The 24,575-nt window shown below is 33.7% G+C and overlaps 1 protein-coding gene across 1 annotated transcript in view; it reads right to left on the minus strand.

Moving 5' to 3' along the window:
* LOC129218093 (proton channel OtopLc-like) overlaps positions 1 to 24,345 on the minus strand; it is a 118,851-nt gene extending 94,506 nt beyond the window's left edge. The window contains exon 1 of the mRNA XM_054852287.1: positions 24,282 to 24,345. The gene's annotated coding sequence lies outside the window, so the exon portion shown is untranslated. The remainder of the gene's footprint in view (positions 1 to 24,281) is intronic.
* Between the last annotated feature and the right edge of the window lie 230 nt (positions 24,346 to 24,575).

Genomic DNA, 24,575 nt, shown 5'->3' on the forward strand with positions numbered 1-24,575 from the left:
CTGAAGAAATTTTAGTGCTGCCATCTATTGACTGAAATTTGCTTTAATACACTAAGCAAAAACACATCATTCTGCTCATCGGTGCATTCTGCATATGCACACAGATATGCCAGGGGTGAGGAAGAGGAGGATGTTTTGAGAGGTTTTTTCTTATTTCGAGGTGATGGGATCTGACTCTTTGGGGGGGAGGGCACCCCCTTCAGATGCTTAGTGCGTGCCTCAATGCAAAGAAAGAGAGACTACGAAGTTTTTTTACAATCACAATGTATCAAGTTTGCGAAACTATAAACATTTGATTTTTTGTAGCAATTGATAAAGCTACATTCTAAACACAGGCTCGGGTTTTTTTTGCTGGGGGGGGGGAAGGATTTTTAATATACGTATCAAATTTAGTAATAATTTCGAAAGCAAAATTTCTGGGGGTTTTAATAAGTCAGGATTTAAAGTTTAGCCAACAGTGCAGCATTGCTAGCAACAAAGCCAATAAAATGCTCGGGTTTATCAATAGATCTATTTCAAACAAATCTAAAGAAGTTCTTCTGCCCTTATATAGAAGTTTGGTAAGACCCCATTTGGAGTATGCTGTTCAGTTTTGGTCTCCTTATCTTAAGAAAGACATTAATGTATTGGAAAGGGTTCAAAGGCGGGCTTCAAGGCTAATAAGTGGACTTTCCCACTTAGATTATGATTCCAGGCTTAGAAGGCTAAAAATGTACAGTCTTGAGCAAAGAAGAGACCGAGGGGACATGATTCAGCTGTTTAAATTTATTAAAATGAAAGATGTTACGGTGCTGAAGTTTAGCAATGAAAACAGGACAAATGGTCATTGTTTTAAGCTATTTAAATCTCAGGCTAACATGGATATTAGGAAAAATTATTATTTTAGCAGGGTAGTGGAACCTTGGAACAGCTTACCGGAGGATGTGGTAATGAGCAAGGGAGTAGACAGTTTTAAGAGGGCCATTGATCTTCACTGGGGATTGTAAATTGACTAGGACCTGTCTAGCTGGGCCTGTTGCTGGTCTTCACTTTTGTATTTGTATTTGTATAAAATAAAAGCTGATTTTATAAATTTAGTTTTTTTTTATAAATGTTTTCAATAAAAAGTTTTACATTTCATTAAGTATTTCAATATTTTTCAAACACACGCATACATTTACTTATTACATTTTTCTTTCTTTCAAATCGCAGGCTAAAGCCAAAGATAAAATAAGAACACACGTATCGCAAAAACAACCTCAGAGCCTTAGTCCCGCCAAAGTCTTTCAGTTGAACTTCTTTGTTTTTAAGCGAAAATCTGGTTTTTGTGAACCCCGAAAAAGCGGACGACGAAAATTTTTTTCGTCTAAAGTAAAATACAGAGGCGAATTCGGCAGTAACCGCCCCTAAGCCAGAACTACGGGAAACACACCAGACAGAGGCGAATGTACAAATGTGCCGCCTATAAGTTGAGGCAAAAGTCACAGCATTCCTTACATAAAAACAAAAATAATTGAAAGGAAAAGGAGGCGTGTGAGAGAAAAAGATGAGAAATTTATTTATTCAAACATTTTCCGAGTAGACTAAATTCTTGGAAAAAGCTGAAAAAGCTGAAATTACATTTCGTTCTTTACGCGTGACCCTAATTATAGGTTTGCTCGCAGTTCTAGTGTTGACCACAGTTTAATTAAAATCGCGGCGATCCCTTTTTTCATTTTGTCTAGGAAACATAATGGCATTTTTGCATAAATGCCTTCAAGATGGGAGGTCAAATTTATGCACTTGAATTGCTGACTTTCCTTGAAAGATTTTACGAACAAAAGAGACGAACAAAAGAAATTGATGCTAAAGAATTCTTCCAAAAGAAAAAAGAAACGAAAAGAACATTACTTCTAATTATATTTTTTGGCGGGAAATCATTTTATGTTCTTTTATAGAAATGCATTAATAAATAAATGTCAAAAATATCTATCAATTTAATTTTTTCAAGTTAATAAACATTATTTTCTGAAAAAAAAAAGGTCTCATCCTAGCCAAAAGTTGTCTGAATACTTTTCAAACCTTTTTTGTATTCGCTGGAAGTGTCGCAATTTTCAAATTTCATTAAAAACTCTTACGTGCCTTTTGTTTTTAAAGAATGTCCGCAGTGACGAGAGGATAACTTCTTCCCCTCCCCCATGTCGATCTTTGTGTCCGCTAAACTGGAAATCAGATCGGCAGTTAATTTAGGTGTTCGTCCGTCGTCTAAGCAGTTACGAATTTCCATATTAACTCACGTTCTTTAAGAAAATCACGACTGCATTGGTGAAGATAATGCCTCCCCCCCCCCCACATATTTTCATTTTATCACTTTAAAAAAAAAGAAGCGTCATAATTTCTATGGCTCTTACGCAGTGATGTCCACAAAGGGAAATGGGGTCATGGCGCATACTTTGCATTAAAACTTTTAGCAGAGGTGGTAATTTTTTAGGATTTTTTATTTCACTTTGGCGGGATTTCGTAGTTGAGGGGTGCAACATTGCCCTCTGGAAAATGGTTACCCCTCTCTTACGCTCGAATCCGTAAACTTCCTGTTACCCTGCCAGGATTATACTGAGGGGGGGCCACGAACTGAAATTTTTGGGAAAGGGAAATTCGCAATTGACCGAATGAAACTCCGAATTTTTCCGAAAGAGGAATTACTGGCATGCTCATGTACCCACATCGAATGAAAAATTTATACGGCATTAAAATATTTTCAATATTGCAGTACCGTCTTCAAATTTGCCGAACGTCAAACAAAATTTGCGGAATAAGGAACTTTTTGTGAGGTCACAACAACTTCTTTTTTAATCTCACATAGGGTCAGCGTTGACTACACCAGCGATTCCCAAAGTGGGTTCCGCCGAAGGATGGGATGGGTTCCACTACGTGTTAGCTGTTGCAATCAACTATTAATTTCCGCAGTAACTATTTTAAAAAATGAACATTAAGGTTTTAAAATGACTCGCCAGATTGTAGTAGTAGTTGTGTTTTTGCATTGACACGCAAAACACAGTTCAAACAGCAAACAAAGTAAATGCCGTTACCGTTCCGTAACAAAGTAGATGAAATCTGATTTGAAGAAAAAAATTTATGAAGCTTTAAATTAGTTAATCTCTAAATTTTATCAAATCTCGTCCTCTCCAGACGAGACTATTCTTAAATCATGGGTAATCAACATAAATCACTATTTCTCTACACTGAATATCGTCTACTGCCATAAGCGTGCGCAGGTCTTCAGAAATGGGGGTACCACTGACCACTGTACCAGGAGGTTGAAATTACGCTTGGAAAGGCTCCCATACTTGCTCGCTTAAGGAAAATTTTTAAATATTGTGAGCAAAAAAGCAGTTTTGAAGCATATGAGGTAAGAAATTAATGAACCTAAAAATGTAAAGTTTTAGCCACTTCCGTATTAACTTTCATTTCTTTGTGCTAATGGAGGTACCACGGAACCTCTGGTGACCCCCGTGCGCACACCAATGTCTACTGCCCCAAATTTACGTTTTTGGGAAATTTCATAAACTTCCAGAGAAACTAAATGTTTTTCAGCTGGAGAAAGAAACACCAATACCTTTAATATATTCCGTAAGTAGGATCGGAGAAGACGCGGGTAGTTACCGTAAATCACTACATGTTCACACCAAATACGGTGGCTCGGAACTCTACAGGAAAAGTTGGTTTAAGAAATTGTACATAAACCATCGCCTCTGTTAGAATTTTTTTAATTTGATTGTTTTTCGTACGTACATTTGAAAGCACATTTGCATATTTTCTTATATATTTTTTAAAGTGAAAAGTATCACTGCAAACCGTGAACTGAATTATGCAAATGTTCTGTCCTTATAAGTTAAGGAAACAAGATGTTTTTTTGGCTTTAGAAGGTTATGCCGTTAATTTGGTGAGCAACAAAGATCGTAGATATGAAATTCATGTATGTTATAATATCTTCAATAAAAGATTTGCATTTAAATAAGTGTCTTCTGATCTCCACAGACGGAAATTGTTATTTTCATGGTGGATGTAAGTTATAAACGCTATTAGCGGTAATATATTCTACAGCCTCGCGGGCCGATGCGCCCTCAAATGCCCTCTTCGCGCCTTTTTCTTATTTTTTTTTGCGCCCTAAAACTAGTGCGACTTTGTTTTATTTTTCATTCTTTTTTTTTCTTTCTTGCGATCTTGAACCTGAGCGCCTACATTTTTTTAGCCCTAAGCCCTCAAACCTGCGCGCATTTTTTTTTTTTTTTTTTTGAGCAATCACAAATTGCTTATTGTTTTAATTTGACAGTTGAATGACGTCCGTCCTGTTTATTCCCCCCCCCCCCGCCTTCCTCTGCAATACCACCGTCGACCTGCCCCTCATGATGCCGCCCCTCTACCGAGCACCGTCCCCACGTTGCGTCCATATCCTACATCCACGCCTACACACACCCGTACATACATACATGCCTATATATACACACAAACACGCGCGTACACACACACAAACACACTCACGCCTGCAAACTCACGCTCGTGATTGCGAAAAACATAACTTGAACTCAAAATGCCAAAAATTTAAATTTTATTATTATTTCTTTAATTTTTTTTATTATTTATTTATTTTATTTATTTATTTACTTATTTATTTATTTTATTTATTTATTTACTTATTTATTTATTTTATTTATTTATTTATTTACTTATTTATTTATTCATTTATTTATTTTGTTGCGCCTTCAAACCCATGCGCCCTAGATTTTTTCTGCAACCTCGAACCTATGCACCTTCGTTTTTTTTTACGCCCTCAAGCCTGTGCGACTTCGTTTTTTTTTCTTACGCTCTCAAACCTGAGCACCTTCGGCTTCTTTTTTTTTTTTTTTTTTTGTGCCCTCGAACCTTTTTTTTTTTTTTTTTTTTTTTTCAAAACTGAAATTTCGTTTTTTTTTCGGTTTTTTCTCTTACCCTGCACAATTGTACGATCTTTATCTCTTTTGCACCTTTAAACCTCAGCTCCTTCGGTTTTTCTGTTGCACCCTCGTGCGTATGCGGCTTATTATTATTTTCTTCTTTTTTTTCCTGCTCTCGAGTCATTTTTTAAAAAAAATCTAATTTGCCTCCTCGAACGTGTGCACCTGGTGCACCTCCCTTTTTTTTTTTTTTTTTTTGCGCCTTTAAACCTTCGTGTTTTTTTCTCGTTATGCGCCCTTAAATTTGTGCACATTCGCTTTCTTTTGCTATTTCGAAGTTGTGAGCCTTTGTGTCGTCGTCTCTTTTATTTTATTTATTTATTTATTATTTTTTTGGCCCTCTTTAAAAACCAATGTCCGCCCCTGGCAGTACCAGAAAACCTGACTATTTACTCTAAATTTCTTGTCTGTATAAGGTTTTAATTGTTGATTATGAGTTTTTTTCGTTACGTGTTATAGGAAAACATGTGATAAATAAATCAATTAAAACCTATGATTACACAAAAACTGTAGGTGATCGAAAAATACTGATTAGATATTTGAAATTAGCGTCAAAAATTAGGAACGCTTTAACCGTTTCATTTAACAAAAATTTAGTTTATCAGTTAATCAATGAAGAAGCTTCGGCGACCTTCGAACTACCGACATTTTCTTTTGAATAAAATTGTTAATATCTCTTAGATAGGGCCCAGTTGCTGTCTGTGCCTGTGCCACCCCTTCCCCCCCCCCCCACTTGTCAAAATCGGTCCCTGGTTGAGTCAAGAAACTACTTATTTAAGGCTTAAATAATTTGTAAATAAAAATGTCGTTCAAATAAGTACACAAACCTTAAAAAACGAACCCCAGTTTACAAATTTTAATAAATATCTTTAATATTTATGTGTATTTATTTTTATGCAATTTAATTAATCTGGCAGTCAAAGAATTGAACTGGGGCATAGAGGATCTGAAATCAACGAGTGAAAGAATCGAAGGAAGCGGTACTATATCTACCACGCTTGAAATCGACAAATACAATTGTATTACCCGTGTGGGAGAACTGGGGTAATGCCCTTTTCTGGGAAATTTCAGAGGGACATTGTCCTCCTCGTAGGAGAGTTGTAAAAATTGTTTCCTCATTTATCACTTCAACAACGCAAAAAACAATTTTGTTGCCTTTGTGGGTAAAATTAATGAATGAGAAACCAGATTCATTGTTGTTGGAATGGAGGTAGTTTTTAGTCTACTTTCTCAAAAACTTTTTTTAAAGAAATGAAAGAACAGAAATAAATTAATTTAATATTAAAAAGTGAAAGTTTTGATTATTGGGTATTGAGATGGGAATGGGTATGCTTGATATTCTGTTTGTTAGTCATTTCAATCCTCCGTTCCATTGCCGTTTACTTCAATATTTCGATTGGAGCAAAACTTTTTTTCTTTTTAATAAAGGGCTAGAGAGGGTCAGGGAGTCTCATTCCCACTTTTTTTTTTTTGAAAGCGCGAAACGAAATTTAAAACTTTTCTCTTCGGGGAAATTTAAATCCTCAAATCCTGATCTAATTGGTGAATTTGCTTCAAACAAATTTGATCGGTAAAATATTTTGACTTAGACATAGATTAAATAAAAAGCGTGTTCCAAACGGTTTTTTTAGGACTACTTTTTAAAAACGGTCGTACATGTTAGAACACATGAAGCAGTGCAGTGCTGACAAATTTGAAAAATAGAAAAATACTGGAAACAGTGCTGGTGAATGTATTTACCTGATTTATTAATATTATTTGTACCGTAATTTAGTAGTTAGTTTTAAGATGCAATGCAATTTATATCTTCACAAATTTTCAAGATAACAAATTGCACATTTTGTGTAAGTTGATAAATATGGTTCTCTAAGTCACTGAATGACGCTCTGAAAATTTATTTTCTTTAACAACTCATACCTTGTTGTTATTATTATTATTATTATTATTTAATGGTGTCTTTTCAATTTTTAGTGTGTGGTTTTTATTGTATACAAAACTGTTCTTGAAAGTTTCGTACGTTTGAATTGAAAGGTTTTGAAATTATAGGTAAAAAAACGCCTGGAAAATAATCAAGTTTTTCAAAGAAATGTTAATATATTTATGAATTTGATCGGTATATTTAATGAAAATACACACATAAAACAAAATACAGCAAAAAATATTTCTGCGATATTGAGTACTGATAGGAGTGACCACACGATAACAACCTGCAGTGTGACTCCTACAAAAAAGAAGTATGATGTTTCTTTTGCGATCAAAGTTTAAAAAAAAACTATTCACTGAATGATTTTTAAATTTTCTATATTTTCCAACTTTGTTAAGGATCATTCCACATAATTTTGGCAAAATAAAAAAAAATGTTTGCTGCATCATTTTTGATTTTTTTTTCTTATGTTCATAGAAACATATATAATTAAGTAGCTAAAAATCATTAGACAGAAAAATCAAGAAAAATCAAACTTAATTTTTTTTCTCTTATGATTCGATTCTAAAACTGAAATTTATCTGGTTTTCTAAAAATTTGCAGGGTTACTAACTACCATATAATTTTTAAACTAATAGAGAAATGCAAAGAATTAGAAAACTACTGAAAACCGGGGCAGTGTTTCTGGTTATATCATGTAAATCTATACTTTTATCGGTATAAAAACAAATTCTGAGTAAGGCCTAAAACAAGGTAGCAAGCAAAATACGCGCGAGATCTTGAAAAAAAAAAAAATCTCATGAAGGGTAAAACTGTACTGCACTTTTCTATGTATGATATTTCAATATGCCAACACGTTCTTCAAAAAAAAAAAAAGTTTTTTTTTTTAATTTTGGAATTATAATCAACACTTTAAAATTCGCAAACATTAAAAAATTGCATTTTTGACAGCTTGTAACTTAAAAGTAGCATTCACAAAAAATTGCCAATGTATGACTTTTATATTCCTTGTTTACAATCTGAATTTTATACTGTTATTTAAATTGTTCAATGAAATACAGAGACTTGAAATTGCAGAAATTATCATCTGCAATTGAAAAACTTTGCTGCCATAATTCGCACTGAAAAGCATTGGAAAACGTGAAAGCGCTTTGGTTTGCATTTTATAATTCGCTACTTCAAATTAAATTATTTATTACCCATTATTATCACCCATTTAGCTTCTTTACCGAGGAATTTGGGGGGGGGGGGGGCATGAAGACGAAAAGGGAGACCTTTTGGTTTAACTTACAAAATTACTTAATTTTACAACAACTTACATAGAGTATAAATTTCCTGTGTTACGTGGAAATAAAACGTTGCAGTCAAATCTTTCTTTTCGTCAAAAAAAAAAAAAAAAAAAAAGAAAGAAAGAAGAAGAAAAAAAAAAGTGACAGAATGTCAAGCTTGTAATTCGGATTTCACACACATTTAGCACAACATGAGGTGCTATTCTTCTTCACAGAGCACCGTGCGATAAAATACGTTTTCTTTCCAAATATGTAAATGTAGATGAAAGCTGTAAAAGAATTTCATGCAATTCTGCTGCACTTGCGTTCACTTGAAATGTTACGATTCAATTCATTTCTCGTCTTTTGAACTCCTCGTTACTCGTACTTAGCCGGTTAATCGCAATTGAAAATTTATGTTGTTGACAGTTTTAAAGGCTGTTCATTTTAATTGGTATTGCATTGATTCCTCGGGAAAACATGTATTCAATGTTCATAACTGTCACAACTTTTGTTCGTTTTTCAAGTGTGACGACTCGAAAAAATGACACCGAAGTCAGACTTAAGTCACTCTTAGTGCTATTTGAAAACTCAGAACATAAGACAGATGCAAAAACAGTTCAGGAAGGAGTTTCGACGAGATGTACCAACGAAGCCCGCGATTATTCATTAGGTGAATATGTTTAAGGGAGAAGGAACTGTTAAAAATATCGTTGAGAACCATTTTGGATGACTACGATCATCCACTGCCTCACGTGGGAAGGAAAAGTCACTGAAATGCTCCTTCAATCTCCTAGAAAATCTGTTCGGCAAGAGGCTCGTAAGGCAATTGAGGGTTTATCGCATTTTGAATCGTGCCCAATGGAAAAGTTTTATTTCTAAATTTGTATACGCTCTTAATGAAGATGATCATTACCGATGAATTGAATTTTGTAAGTGGTATACCAAGCAAAATTTGCATACGACGATGAACTCCCACACAACCCCTGCGGTCTCTCGATTTGACCCTGATGTTTTTTTTTCTCTTGGGGTATGTCGAGCACAATGCTTACAGCACAAAACTTCCTACAGTCAATGAGATGAAAAAAGCCACTGATGGAATGTGCCAAATACCAATACTTGAGATGGAATATGCGAAATACCAATAGAATGATTTAAAAACTTTTATATTTAATGGATCAGCGTTATCAGCTGTCCCTAAACCACAGAGGTCAGCAATTTGACCACTATCGTTAAATGGCTGGTTTCTACATTGGTTCACTTTATTTTTAGATTTGAAACTTTTCTGTATCATAATAACTCTCTGTATCATAATAACGCTAGCAGGAATTATTTCGTTGTGCATAAAAAATAATTTCACTATTGGAACAGGTTGGTACATCAGCAGTATGGTATTAACTAATCAGCGGGTAGAAAAATCAATGCACAATCCAAGAAACGGAAGGATTTCCCATCGAACGCCTAACCGGTAGTCTTTTCTACCATACCGGCATACGCACCCTGGTTTCATTCAGCTTCTTTTTTTTTTTTTTTTTATGCTAAACAACTACAGTATGCATACAATTTATACGTAAAGAAAGTGTTTTCAGCAAAGATTTTTTTTTAGATTTTTCTTTGCTTTTTCTCAATTATTATTAAACAATAATTTATTACTACAGTAGCTTTTCTGAACAATCCTTACATGATAGAGTACTGTTTTGTTTGTGTTGAAAAAATTTTAACTTTATAGGGGTTGCTGACACAGCAACATTCAGTTAAACTACCAAAGATAATACAGAAGTTTTGGGCGACGATGGAGGAAAAACCGCGGTAAAACGGAAAATACTCAACCCGCCGACTGGGCAAATGTTGAACAATTGCAAAGTGAGAAATATCGAGAAAAATTATAGCCTACTATAGAGAAGTTATTAAACTTTTATCTTATACCGTAGAGAAGTGATTGAACATTTATAATTAACCGTAGCGAAGCGATTAAACTTTTATACTTTGTGTGAACGCCCTATCATTTATTACGATGTTTTATGCGTTATTGCCGCTATATGCTGCGTATCAACAGAAAAATATGTTTATGAAATGTCATTAACAAGGAATAAAACTTGGTCTGACGCGTTTAGACTATCAAATAAATAAACATACAAGGTAAACAATCCTTAAAATAATTTTTCATACCAGTCGTATGCTTTTATGCACAAATCTAGTTTTATACACGATTTTTTTTTTTAAGTACAGAGTTATTTAAGGGAAAGCAATGTAAAATCATGAAAGTTTAACTTGTTATACTTCTCTTAATAAAGCTGCGAATGAGTCTGAATTAATCTCACTTCTTACTACGAGTAAAAACATAGATCTTCATTTCAAAGTTGTGGTTACAAGAATATCTTTAAGTCACGTTTTTGAAAAATACACGCAGTTACTCAAAGTAAAGCAATGAGCAGAAACGAAACAGTAACTTTCTGCTTCATATAAAAGCTTTAATCATGTGTTAGGTTAAATTAATTTTTGTTCTTACTTTGGAGAAAGCAGTATCCCATCAAAACAGTAATAGAGAAAATGTGCCGTTAGCATTACAAAAAAGTAATAATGCAATATAAAGCATTAAAAATATAATAAAAAGTAACCTACTGCTTCATATTAAAGCTCTAAACACCTGTGTTTCTGAATAAATCTTAGCAGTTACTTCGAATAAAAAACTCAGATACCCATTTCAAGGGTAGTGGAGCAAGCGTGCCATAGAATTCAAGACAAAACAATGGCAAGCTGGAAAACCGGAATCTAGAGCATTGAAGTTCTAATTATTTTCTTCTGAGTGATTAAAATAAAGAGTGTAGGTCAGCTGTGCTGGAATAAAGTTATTAACAGGTTGAAGCTATGATATAATTCCGTTTTAATTTTCGGGATTTGATTGAGGAAAACTTTCCAAGTTTTTGGTGCAGTATCAATACTATTATTGCATGCTATTCAATTGCTTTGGGGTGCTATACTGCATCGATTATTTTATATTTAGTTATTACTGTTAGTTTTTAGTAATAATTTAATTATGGTTTAGTTATAATTTTAGCTACTACATTATTCTTACTTAGCTACTACATTATTTAGTTATGGTTTAGTTATAATTTTAGCTACTACATTATTTTCAGTTATTAAAGTATTTTTTCTGGAAGTGTTCAAGAAGAACGTGAAACACGGTATAAGAAAATTGCTTCTTCTTCTTTAACTACTAGGGTAAAAAATTGTTGCAGATCAGAACCTCTTTCAAACAAAGTATATGCTGTAAAAGAGAAGTAACAACGTCCGACAAACGCCAAAAGTATTTGCTTTTGTCTGATATCTTTTCATCCATAAGCTCACTTATTTTGCATCGAAAAAGGGATTTTTTGTAACCCCGAAACACGTGTCTACAGTTATCTGCAATTTGTACACTTTAACGTTGGTATTTCTTTTTTACTTTTCAAATTCAAAGGCATTGATTCAACTTTAAAGTATATGTTGTTTGTTTGACACGGGTCAAGTACAACGGAAGAATGTTAGTAAAAAAAATGTTTTGAATTTGGTCAGCAGAAAAAAAAAATCATTTACACTTCAATATATACCATTAAATATCTATTTGTAAAGAGTAGAGATGAAAACGGAAAATTCCGGAAGTAAACGGAAAAAAACCGTTTTATTCCGAAGGGGTTTATTTCCTCTCCGGAAAAATTGAAAAATGGAATTTTTTCAACTTTTCAGGGAGTTTTAATTGAAATTTTCAGCACAAAGTGATAAAATTAGAAATTTCGCATACTTAAATTCTGATGCTATCCGCCCCCTCCCCAGCACCTCTTGGTACGTTAGAATACTGTCTAATAAATATAATAGACCAAAAAACATTTGGTACTTTTTGCACAAAAATGCAACCAATATCCTTAGTGAAGAATATATTTTCCTTCTTCGTGAAACAAACAAGCATAACTTTAATCACATAACTATATTTCTGCTGACTGTGCGAACCACATGCACAATAGGGTGGGTCATCGTTAAAAAAAAAGTTTCCGATTTAAATCGGGCAGGGCAAGAAAAAGGTGCCAAATGACGTTTTAAGGTTATATATAAAATTTCATTCGTTTAGGAGTTCATTTTCTGCCTCCGAATTGAGTTTGGAAAACCCGTATTTAAGGGAAAAAATCTATTGTTATTAAAAAACTGAGGAAGATAAAATTACAAATATATATAACAACTTAAGGTTGTCCAAGTATTAATCATTTATTTACAAAAATGTTTATGATAATCATTAATTTTCAAATTTAAAAATATTGATCTTAAAATGGCTTGAAAGTACCAACTATCTAGTTTTGGCATAGGTTTCCGGAACTCCTGTTGGTTCTTTATTAAAGCTTCTCTTTTTGCACAATGTAGTTGAAACTTTTGTCAATTTTAACTGTCTTTCCGCAAGGGTGCCCATTCCCATGGGGTGATGCCCCCCCCCCCCCAATACTAGAAAGTACCCCACAGAACGACAGCCTCCCCCCATCGAAAAAAATAAGGTCAAAAATCTGTAAAATCAACATTCTTAAAAACTTTAATGCCGCAGTCTGCGCCATGAACCCCCCTGGTGGGCACCCCTGCCTTTCAATAACCTGCGTGTATGGCACGGCAGGCATTGTAAATAGTTCTTTTCTGACTGAAACAAACAGTTGAACATCTTCAGAGATTGATTTCAGTATTGGTGGATCAGACACATTTTCCCAGACATTGAGGTCAATGTAAGATTTTGCATCAAACTTAACAACAAGAATGTGAAAAATTTGTCTTTTAGGAGTCTATTTTGCTGAACATTATGAGCTTTTAAAATCCAAAGGGCTGCCAATTCACGGATGTGCTGTTTCAAGTCCGTCAGCATTGCAAAAAATTAATTTTTAAGACATGCAAAAACACTTTCTTTGGATTACGGTATCAATTCTGCACTTCAACTCAGCGGATAAATATCAAGTTGCAGTGATTTTGAACAACTTCCGGCCAATCTGCAAATAAAGGGTAACTAATGATAGCAAACCAGATTGGAGCATAAACTTTGACGACTTATAATGCAAGAATTATTTAATTTTCAGAAGGAGATTCCACTGAAACACACAAACGTAGAATTCGATTAGCACGAGTTAACCATAGAACATGAGATATTTTGCTAGGATTTGGCTCTTGCTAGGCAGATTTTCGTGCTGTTTTGCGCTTCCGACGAAGCATGTTTTTCTCAATAATTACTGAAGTGGTGGGGTAAAGTACTGCTGAAACAATAGCTACTCCAGCCCTGTCTGACACGTGCCCGTGAAAGCAAGTGAAAATCCACTGTACTGCTAGTAATAGTAAAGTTATCGATATAAGCGTTAATAGTTTGAAGCTTGTAAACCCAGCCTAATGCACAGGGTGTGGCAAAAAAACCCGGAAAAGCAATTTTCCATGTAACTTTATTAAAATTAAATAAATTAACAAAACACTAAAAATAATAATTTGAGAAGACCTTTAGCATTCAATAAACCGGTTTAAAACTGGCCGCCTTTTGCAGTAATACAGAGGTGCTACTGCATATTGAAATTTTCATTCAAGGGTCGCAAGTCTTTTACATTTAATCAATCCTATTCCCTATAAAGCAATTGGTTTAGAGAGTTCAAACTTTTGTGTAGTTTAGGGTAGACCTTTGACTCTAAAATAGGCCAAACAGTACATAATAAATGGGATTGAGGTCTAGCGAGTAGAGCGTGCACTCTAAAGATGATATCATGTCAAAAACAAAGCGCCTTGCACCACTCTTGTCTTTTTGGCCGTATGAACTGGTGTGTAGTCGAATTGAAATGTTCAGTCTGCATTGCTGTGCTTAGGTGCTCTTAGGTCCGCAGCAGTACAACTTCTAAAATGTCCTTTTGGAACCCTTTTTATTCATTTTACGGCCCTCATCCACAAAAAACCAGAGATATTTTGTCGCTTGTGCTGATTCCATCACAGACAAAGGCGGCGATTGGGACTGAAAAGAGGGGGTAGGGCAAAAAATGATAACTAAAAGCCATAGGATTTGTAGCGGCAGCAAAAAAAAATGAAAGAAAAAAAAGTACAAAACTTTGCTAAGTCTGGTTTTGAAAGCATATGAGTGGTAATTAATATAAATCTAGCAGCTTAACTCACGTTTTTCTTAAGATTTTGATGAATTATGCAAACCAGGGCTGTCCAATTGGCGGCCCGCCAACACATATTGTGCGGCCCGCCAACTTTTTATTCAGCTTAGTTCTTTTTCCGACATTTTATGGTATCAAGAAGCATCCAGGACTACCATTCTTGGTCAAGCCGGGATCCCCGAAATTTCCTCTTGATCGCTCTTTTACTCCTTTCATTGTATTAGGAGAAAAAGGTACAGACATCTACAGGTCAAAGTCAAGCAGTCCTACCCTGCATGTAGGTGTTCAAACGAATTCCTAGAAATAGTATTACTTCGCGTTGGCGGGGGGAGACAGGGAGGAAAAACAGATACATTTCAGATAAGCAAAACCTGCCTGCACAATTGGTTAAAAATAAAGACCCCTCTCACTGACTCTACGGAATTCGTTGATTTCGAAAAAGAAATTGAGAGCTTGCTCTCGTCAACTTTCCGCTCTTTTCCGTTGATGATATTGATCTAACTGGTTTTCTCATTAAAATATAAGCAAATTGTTTTGTAATTAATAATTCATCTATTAATTGTTATTGTATAAGAGGTAAGAAGAAATTGTTCAACTCATTCAAACTGCTGTCCGCCAGGTGATCAGTGACCGGAATTCTGGCTCGTAGGATCTTTGCAGTTGGACAGCCCTGATGTAAACAATAACTTTCCCCGAAGAAACACTTAGGTTAGTAGTTAGGCTGGTGGGTTGGACGTAATTAGACTTACATTATTTACCCCAACGTATTTTAAGTTGTCACAAACACTTGGTAATAATTTCATTAAGCAATTACGGCTTGTTTAAGTAACACAATTGATTTACTAATATCTAATACATAAACTAAAAGCTACTGCTAGTGCTAAATAATGTTTCGTGACATTTCTGCTTGTTTCAAATTTTGGTTCCTAAATTGGAAATATAAAAAATGAACCATACAAAGGGGGAGGCAATTGCCCCCCCCCCTCCCCGAATCGCCGCCACTGATCACAGAAAAGAATGACTTCGGATTTTGTCGATGTGTAATATTTTCTGAAGTACTTGGAGCAAAGACCATTTGGAGTGTCTACAGACTAAATTATATCATTCAAGGGGTTATGAGTTGATTGAACGGTAAATCAGTGAAAGATATCTGTTCCAGGGTGGACTTGAGACCGTTCTGGCATCTTTGGTGGAGTCACACGGATTTGTTTTCCTCCGCAAAAGCCTGAACTTTTTGGAACTCGTAAAGCTTCTGTACGAGCCGTTTTTGCCCTTAGTCCCCCTTATTGGTCAGAAATTACCCACATCTTACGAACGACTTCTCCCGTGCAAACCCAAATATTTCATTAAACTCACTTTTTGATGACCTGACGATTAACTGAAATGTTCATTGTTGGCTTTTGCATGCTTCCTGGACATCGACTATCATTTCCAAGTCACTTGAAGCGGCATACCCGCATCAAATACTGTTTGCCGAGGCACAATAAGCAAACGAACTGTCCTTCTACTTGGTAAAACAACTTTAAAATAGCAGGTCTTCTGCTTAAAATTGTAAGAAACACGAAAAACAATACATAAACCAAGAGACATATTGTAAATTATTTTCTAATATAAACTGAGAGACAAAAATAAATAAAGACACTCATAAAATGAAATTAATTTACTTCCATTCGATGATGTAAACTTTGTTCGAGTTTTTTTTTTTTTTTTTTGCTGCACCCTGTATACAGGCGTGCTAAGCACAAAAGTGGAATCTGCAGCAAGCTCAAACTGAGATGTTGTGTTTTAAAGTTCGGCTCATCCATATATTTGATTCAGGATGTCTTTTTTTTTTTTTCAGAATTGTTTAAAAAAAATAGTTCCTGATCAAATGACCCTAAAGCATTTTATTTATTAAGTAAAATACGAAACAGAGAACAATTTGGTTACAATAACTCAGTTTCGTTCAAAAGTGCAGGTATAACTACTTTTATTACTTTGCTTAGTACAGCCGAATAGTTAACTGAAACTCCGGTTTAAGTTTTGGTTCAGCTTTAGAAATCATTACGCAGTTTTGGTTTGTGGTTTCTGTTGGAAAGATAAAAAAAATCTCACTTTATTTTGATTTGTACTTAGACTGGATTGAAAAAAATCAAAACTCAATAGCTTTCACCTACAGACAGTAAAGTTACATTGTAAGGTAGTGAAATCATACTTTTTTTTTTCTTTCAAACAACATGTTTGAAAGTCAAAAATTATAATTACTGTTTTAAGTTTCAAAAGCAATCTAAAATATAACATGTAATTGTTATGATTAGACACACCAAAGTAATTGGTAGAACAACGACTGGACTTATTTCTGGCGTTTGATTAAGAAAGCTTTCAGTTGTAAAACAAAAAGGTTTTTTTTTTCGAATTAAACTTACCTTTATGTGTATTTCTGTCAAGCAGAAAAAGAATATGCGTGGATTGCATATATTGTTTAATGCTTAACCTTTTATATGTTCCAAGAAACACAGAGCTATTAAGAAACCCTAATTTTATTCATAAAAAATCGATTTTTCCAGAAAAAACCCGGAAAAAGCCGTTTTTTTCCCCCCACTTCAAAATTTCCGAAAATTTTACATCTCTAGTAAAGAGATACTGTTCCAGAACATGTTGATATAGATGAAGCTGAAAGTAACATCGCCCAAATACTGAATGAGCAAATATTCAATGTTTAAGATAATACAAGCTGCTTATATTCAGATTCAGTTACAAAATTGTTCATAAAAATGTTCAAGGGCCAATCCATGAAAACAGGTAACTCGATGGTAAATTTTAAAACTCTTTATTCATGAAAAAATTTGGTTTTACTGAAAAGTTAAACTGTTAAATTTAATGTTTTAAGTAAGATATCAAAGTTTCCTTTTTCTGGAATGGCAATACATTATTCTATCTAAACATAAGAGTCCTGTTGCGAGCAAACATGCTGCCTTTCAGCGTCAAGTTTGAAGCTCTGATTCGCATTAAAAAAATCGACTGAGTTTTTAAAAGTCAAGTTTATAGGTAAGTCTAAACTTTATTGTTTTCGTATTATTAAATGTTAAGATCCAAGATACGTCGTAATAATCGTACAAAAACCTTCATTTTTGTGTCCCGCACGTGACGCAAAATATGAATATTTTTAGTTTGAATAAAAAGGAAAGTCATTTATTTTGTGTGCTTGTTATTGCTAAAGCTAATTATTGCAATACTCTTATGTTATGACAGTTTTAGAACTTTAAATAAATTTTAGTTGGAGAAAATTCTGAAAACAAAACTGATCCGCACGTGACGCGTTATACTAACAAGCGTAAGATAAACAGTTGCAGCTTAAAAATCTTGAATGATACTTTTTTCCGCATAATTAAAGATTCCAAAATATATTAATCTGGGGTAGGAACTCATTTATTTTTACATAAGTACGACTATTTTTATGTATTATTCAACCATTCTTGAGGAACATATTTTTAATCTTGAAAACTTCATTACGGAATACTCGAAGTAGTTCAATAGTTATTTGTTTTAGAAACTGGTTATTCAAAACACAAATACATGTAACGCTGCATGAATATAATAGTAACAAAATAAAACTATTTGTATATTTTCTACGTACGAACTTCTTGTGGAACAAATATAGTTTTTGTATTGAGTTTTCTCTTTTCATTCTTCTTTCTTTTTTCACTACTCAACTTTTTTTTTTTTTTTTTTGTAGAAGGCAGACGATAATTTTATTTTTTACTAACTCTGTCGCCCAGCTTTGCACGGTCCACCTCAAAAATAAAAGTTATGTCAAGTGACGCATATTCAACAATCAGGCTTGAAAAAAAAATCTACAAAATTTTCCCGACAGATTGAAGAAAAATATCCAAAAAACGAAAGATTTTTAATCCCTCGATTTCAGGAAAAGCCTCTAACGCATAGCATACGTAAAGCTGTGCGGGGACTTTGAGGAATCGTTTTCATTATCCTAATGGATTTTTTTTTTAAAAATCTGACTTAATTAATATTTTTATGAAGTTGGAACTAAATATTTAAAAATTAACAAAGTTTATACTTGTTTGACCGAGATGGGAGGATTTAAATTTACTAGTGCAAAGAGAATGAAAAAGATGAGACAGAAAGCAGCGTTAGAAAAACAAAATTTCCAGAAGGAGGAAAATAAAAGTATTAATGAAATAAAAAGGAGGAAGAAAGACAACATGACAGAGGATGAAAACAAAAGTACTTATGAGTGGGAAAGGACGAGGTTGAAAAAAAAAAAAACAAGTTCTGATTCAACATCAGAATCCTCACAGTCAAAAGCCATCTACGAGTTACTCGAATTCTTCTGTATCGCCCCATATTGCTAAAAACAGTCTTTTAGCAATGTTATACACTAAACAATTGCCCCAGTCACCACGAAAACGGTGTGCTGTGATACAAGGCTTACAGAAAGGAGTCTGTTCTACTATGACAAATTCCTGAATAAATGCCCTGTTACAGCCAGAAATTATTCTAGCATGTTGTACACTACGAAAATAAAAAATGATCCTTTCTCAATAATAATATGAGTCATACAGAGATAAACTTATGGATGTAAATCTCATCAGAAAAGACTATACTTCTGTGTGTAGTTTTGTATAAATGCCGCTGCAATTACAAGAGCAAATCTTCAGAATATATTCCATTTCATGTTCAAAATAGTTCATTAGTAGTTCATTTAATAGCTTATTAATTTATAAATAAGGTTTACTAAAATTCTTTTTTCGAATAAAGTGTTTAGTAAATACTTTATTTTGTGTATTGACTCAGTTTCTGACATTCAAAAAACATGCTCCTGCATAAATTTTGCAAATGTCCCCCACGTGACAACTCCGTCTCGCACGTAACGCTATACATCATAATTTTTTTCAACAGTTTAAATTATCATTTCTTAGGAAATTATATGTGTTTCATTTACATTGGAGCCTTAACTTTTTATACCTTTAGTTTCTTTTGCCATCACATTTTTATTAGGGCAGAAATGTTAACTAAATCCTGTAACAAATGATAAGAGGTTGACTTTAGGTGTCCCGCACGTGACGCTTGCAAATTAATTTTTTTTTCCAAGCAACAAAAAATATGTAATAAAAATATAACTACGCTTGACGTCTCTTTGTGCTAAAGGTAAAGATAAGAAAATGTGATGTCTCCAGTTTGTTAAAAATATTAAGCTTTATAACAAATTTTCGGAACAAAAATGAAGTCCGATTGTCCCGCACGTGACCGTGGAATGGCTCTCAATCATGTTCGAGTTATCTGCTTTCTAATTCAGCTTATTGCTTTTTATGAGTTTTATCAGTTTCTCAACCTATGTTACCTCACACTATGGGATTAAATGATCCTAATAACTAACCTAAAAGAAGCAGTGATAAAAGAGTTTTTTTTTCTGTTAAAACGAAGATTTTGGTTAAGAAAGTAGATACCTTTAGACAATGCAATGTTAAACATCTCAATAAAATTCAAATATTTTAAGTGGGTTTTGCAATGTACTTTTGAAAGTTGAAAATTTCGTGATGCTTAAAATATCGTTACAACGAACTTCAAGGGACAACAAATTGTGTTCGTTGTAACGGGAACTTCGTTGTAATGGGCTTCAAGCAAAGTAGTGGCTGTTAAAACAGGACGAAAAGTTATTTTTCGTTAAAGAATATGACACGTATTGTTATTATAACGCTTATATCATTGTTGAGAAAGGATCCTTTTGTAACGAGAATTAAAGAGTTTTTTTCTGTTAAAACGAAGATTTTCGTTAGGAAAGTAGATACCTTTATATAGTGCAATGTTAGACATCTCAAACAAATTCAAGTATTTTAAGTGGGTTTTAAAATGTATTTTTGAAATTTGAAAATTTCCTTATGCTTATAATATCGTTACAACGAAATTCAAGGGACAACAAATTTCGTTCGTTGTAACGGAAATTTCGTTGTAACGGGGTTCAAGCAAAATAGTGACTGTTGAAACGGGACCGAAAAGTCATTTCGACGTAAAGAATATGACAAGTATTGTTATTCGCTGTAACGAGAATTTATTGTACATTTTTACTTTTACAACACTTATGGAAGTTTGTGTACAAAAAAAAAACTTTTTAACGGATATTAACTGCTGTAAGATACAGTAACCTATATCAATAAAGATGCTTCGCAGTTCAATATCTTATCAAATCGATTGAAAAGAAGCCACTGTGATGAAAAGCAGATCAAATGCGTACGTGGAAGAAAAATTGCTTCTGAACTGAAGTACTTACACCGTAATTATCAGAGATAATAGATTTAATTAACCCCAAATTCACTTATCCTTATCTGATTTCATTACCCTTGAAACCTTCAAGCCTGAAAATGTACCGCTGACCAATCTGGCATAATTTGTGTAATGGTAGGTTGCTGTAACATTCGATCAATGAAAGCAGCAATTTAGGCTGTAAATGATTCCATGCTATAACCTTTTAATAGTAACTTGTATCTTAATTGAAATGAGATGATAGCAATAAATTGCCCGTAGGGTTGTGAATTTTTCCTTTTGCAGCTTCGTCGTTTGGAATAGTTTTATGACGAAACTTGTAACTGAATAATGAAAGAACTTGATTTTACGGGAATATCTGTAGCTAAAAAAGGTTTAAAACCATTAAATGTATTCCAAGGCTAAATGAAACACAATTGAAAGAAGACATTGTTATTATGCATGTAGTTATGATGTATTTTTTGCATCTTGAGTATATATCTACTAGTATATATAAGATTGCGGGTGCAGTAAGAGAAGATTTGAGGATTAACGCGATACGTACCTAGCAATTGTGACACCCGGGGTGGTAGTTTGTGGCGTCACCCCCCCCCCCCTCCGCAAAAAAAGTTCAAATTTGAGAGAACGCGGAGCAAAAGTTTTGGAACCATTTTTCCGAACGACGTTTAAGAATCTGACTTTTTACCGATTTCAGCTTTATCTTTTATTTAAAAACTAAATAAACACAGACACCTTCGGATAAAATTTTATGTTGTCTGATTGTTAATTAAAGACTTTTAACTACAGAAAAAGCTGAACTATATGAATAGTGCGAGAAGCGCGAAACAGTAGTTTCGCCAATTTTCCGTTTTGTTGAGGGAGTCGGAAATTAAGAGCTGTTTAAAAATACATATACAAAAATAATAAACACATCTATGACATAACATCTCCAGCCCTCAGCATTCAGCCCCTGGCATTATTTGAATTATAAAATCTTGAATTCAAATTATAGTTTTCGCAATCACGAACTGTGATAGGACCCTACTCGTCGGGTTTCTTGTTTGTACAAATGGCACCGATCGCAATCAGAATTTCAAAAAACATAATTTGGTTTCAAAACGTCAAAAGTCAAATGTATGCCAAGGGCTGAATGCTGGATAGTATTTTTGTCTGAGGAGAATTGTGTAAAGTCGAGAGGGTCGGGTATAAATATAGTCGATTCCGGTGAACATAGATGAGAAGCCGGAGGAGTCCGCCCAGAAGGAGCACCTGCGCGCGGAGGCCTGTGAACCTCAAAAGGTCAAAAGTCAAGTGAAAACAATAAGAAATCGTAATTGCATGAACGCAAAAAAAATGTTGTTTGTACACATTGTTGCAATACTGAGAAACAATTTCTTTTACTTGGGTGGCATAACGAATTTTTTAAGGGAAAAATTTCGGCACTGAACGAATTTAAATGCTTCAAATACTGCCATATTTCATTTACGAAGGTTGACAGGATATTAAGTAATAGTAGTAATGTCTAACTGGAGAAAAACCTTGAAGAATGTGATTTAATGCAATAAAAATACTTAATGTGCATACCATTTTCTGTGTAAACAATTATTTTTTTAATACCACCTTACAAACAAAATGCCGAAACAGAAAGGTCAATTATTGCTCTTTCAGAGGTGACAAATTTTAACTATGAAAATAAAATAAAATTATTAGTGCATATTTGCATGCCTATTTTCATGATTTTTAGTGCATATATTCCTGGCTCTGTTATAATTAATAGAACACGGGAAAAGACAAAAAGTGTTTTCCAATTATTTTCTATTTAGCAATGCACACTCAAATCGAGAGAATCAGTCACAAACAAGCCCCCCCCCCCCTTGAGCCAAGAGATGAATAACCGGGCACCTATCGAAATTAACCAAAAAAAAAAAACAACTAAAGAATATTCGCGAAACAAAATCTTCTTCAGAGGCAAAAGAACATTCTTTCTTGCCTTTATAGGAATAAGAATTTATAACATTTTTTTCTTCTTTGTTGGGATTGAATTTTGGCTTGAAAATATGATGAAACAGAAACCTTAAGATCTTTTAACCGAGAAAGAAAAAGTCTAACGGGCTAAAATGCAAATCATAAAGGGGAAAGGGGGAAACATAACCTTCGCAATCAGACATTCAGAGCGCCGCCGATTTTTTGATGACGCCAGTCATTCTGTATAGCGTCACTCTAGGAAACCGCGGGAAATGTTCAGTCATTGTCTCTCTTGAATGCATCTAACTTCCAAAGACTATGTCCAAAAGAAAACAAAGCAATTTATTTGGATTTTTCAAGAAGAAAGAAGACCAAGAAAAAACTCATGAAACTAGTGAGCTACCAGATGTTGTTAGACAAGGTACGTTTATGTATTTTGTATTTTCTTTTCGTTTTTTCTTTTTCTGATTCGACAAGTTTTGATCTGTATGTGATTGTGCATGCATAGATATTTTTAATGCCTCATAAACACATGCATTAAAAATCGAAAAGACGGCTCAAAAATATTGTGAACTGTAATTGACGGTTTGTGTTTTAAGCCTTTGAAAACACAAAACCTAAGTAAAGTTCCGGGATGATAATATTTATCAAAAATTTATGAAATTAGAAAAAACAAAATTGAATAAATTGACTAGGGCCATTCTAGCTGGGGTCAGTTTTATATTTCCTCTATGTATTAAAAAAAAGTAAGGTCAAAGAAATAATGAAAGGAAGTCTGTGGCGGGCTTGCGTCCAAGAGACCCCATAGCACCTACCACCTTGAATATTTGTACAAAATTACTTCGAGCCCCCTCCCCCCAGGGTTTTCACCTGGGATTTTATGTTTTAAACTTCGAATTAGATTTTTTGTAATTAATTTTTAAGACAGGAATTTTACATTAATTGCCTATTATCGGGATGAAAATTTCCCATACCCCCGAGCATTCGATGTCGTTCGAAAGACATTTTTATTTTTCTGAATCAGATGCAGCTTGTTCCAATTTTATCAATAAATTAAAACAACTCAATCAATTTTTATCTAGGGAACCATACGATCTTATGTTGGATTTGGCTTACTATTTAATTTTAATGATTTAGAAAGAAAGGTTTTTCAAACAATCGGCATATTTTACTTCTAAATGCGTAAAACTTTTATTTTTTACAGCATATTTATTTTCCTCTTGCCTTTTGTACCAAAATAATGTAATGTGCACATGAGTTCACCTTTTTGATACCGATCATATTGCATCTCCAAAGTTTATTTTAAGTAATAAGTATTATTGTATTAACTATATGTTTAATTATATGTTTGAACACCGCACACACACACACACACACACACACACACACACATATATATATATATATATATATATATATATATATATATATATATATATATATATATATATATATATATATATATATATATATATATATATATATATATGGGTAAATAATAAAAATCTATCGCCCCCCCTTGAGAAGTTTCTGGATCCGCCCTTGGTCACAAAGCACTCTTTTGAAACTAAACCTACACTCGATTTTAAATAAGGTCTTCACTGTAAAATGAGTTCGTTACATTTAATATCCCTTTTCCCGATTTCCCCCTCCTCAATTTCACTGAATATTGACTAAATGTGTTTCAAAGATTTTTAACTGCATTTTTTTCATAAATTACATTGACTATTTAATCTTGTTAAAAGTGCAACTTTAAATGATATTAAATTTCAAATTTAAAATTTTGACTTACCAACTTCTCCGATAAATGTAGTTGTTGATAACGCTGAGTGACCTTATTTTTTTACCAATATACATTCTGCAGGCCATGATGTCCTCAGTTGAAAATCTTCGTAAATTAAACAAATCTCGATTCATGGTTTCGTATAAATGTGCGTTTCAGGTCATCCAGGAATTAGTTTCTAACTTTTACATCCATAAATTCAGAACATTTTTTAAAAAGAGTGTAAAGTTTTCTTTAAAACAATGTGCATATTCTTGATTAATTACTTTTGCATTGTTAACTATGAATTATATATAACGGTTC

Source organism: Uloborus diversus, chromosome 3, assembly GCF_026930045.1.
Source record: "Uloborus diversus isolate 005 chromosome 3, Udiv.v.3.1, whole genome shotgun sequence".
NCBI lineage: Eukaryota > Metazoa > Arthropoda > Arachnida > Araneae > Uloboridae > Uloborus > Uloborus diversus.